At 39.6% G+C, this 1180-nt stretch overlaps 1 non-coding gene across 1 annotated transcript; it reads left to right on the forward strand.

The window, feature by feature from the left end:
- Nucleotides 1-530: 530 nt before the first annotated feature.
- On the forward strand, nt 531-638 carry LOC112760624 (small nucleolar RNA R71). Its single transcript, XR_003181056.1, has one exon. It is a non-coding gene; the product is annotated as a small nucleolar RNA R71 (small nucleolar RNA).
- Nucleotides 639-1180: the final 542 nt, after the last annotated feature.

Below are 1180 nucleotides of genomic sequence, written 5' to 3' on the forward strand. Positions count from 1 at the left end.
GTGGATAATGGAAAAGGCTTGCTATTGCTAAACCTGTTTCTTCCACCATTATTAAAGCCTTGTTGAGGCTTTTGTTGATCCTTCCATGAGAGATTTGGATGATTTCTCCATGAGGGATTATAGGTGTTTCCATAGGGTTCACCCATGTAATTCACCTCTACTATTGCAGGGTTCTCAGGATTATAAGCTTCTTCCTTAGAAGATGTCTCTTGAGTACTGTTGGATGCAACTTGCATTCCATTCAGACTCTAAGAAATCATATTGACTTGCTGAGTCAATATTTTATTCTGAGCCAATATGGCATTCAAAGTATCAATTTCAAGAACTCCCTTCTTCTGAGGCATCCCATTATTCACAGGATTCCTTTCAGAAGTGTACATAAACTGGTTATTTGCAACCATGTCAATGAGTTCTTGAGCTTCTGTAGGAATTTTCTTTAGGTGAATGGATCCACCTGCAGAATGGTCCAATGACATCTTTGATAATTCAAATAGACCATCATAGAATATATCCAGAATGGTCCATTCTGAAAGCATGTCAGAAGGACACTTTTTGGTCAGTTGCTTATATCTCTCCCAAGCTTCATAGAGGGATTCACCTTCTTTCTGTCTGAAGGTTTGAATATTCACTCTAAGCTTACTAAGCTTTTGAGGAGGAAAGAACTTGGCTAAGAAAGCCGTGACCAGCTTATCCCAAGAGTTCAGGCTATCTTTAGGTTGAGAGTCCAACCATACTGTAGCTCTGTCTCTTATAGTAAACGGGAAAAGCATAAGCCTGTAGACCTTGGGATCAACCCCATTGGTCTTAACAGTATCACAGATCTGCAAGAATTCAGTCAAGAACTGAAAAGGATCTTTAGATGGAAGTCCATGAAACTTGCAGTTCTGTTGCATCAGAGAAACTAATTGAGGTTTAAGCTCAAAATTGTTTGCTCCAATGGCAGGGATTGAGATGCTTCTTCCATGTAAATTGGAGTTAGGTGCAGTGATGTCACCAAGCATCCTCCTTGCAGTGTTGTTGTTAGGTTCGGCTGCCATCTCCTTTTCTTGTTCGAAAATTTCAGTAAGGTTATCTTTAGATTGTTGTATTTTAGCTTCTCTTAGTTTCATCTTCAGAGTCCTTTCAAGTTCTGGATCAGCTTCAACAAGAATGCCCTTTTCCTTGTTCCTGCTCATATGAA

Source organism: Arachis hypogaea, chromosome 16 (assembly GCF_003086295.3).
Source record: "Arachis hypogaea cultivar Tifrunner chromosome 16, arahy.Tifrunner.gnm2.J5K5, whole genome shotgun sequence".
Taxonomy (NCBI): domain Eukaryota; kingdom Viridiplantae; phylum Streptophyta; class Magnoliopsida; order Fabales; family Fabaceae; genus Arachis; species Arachis hypogaea.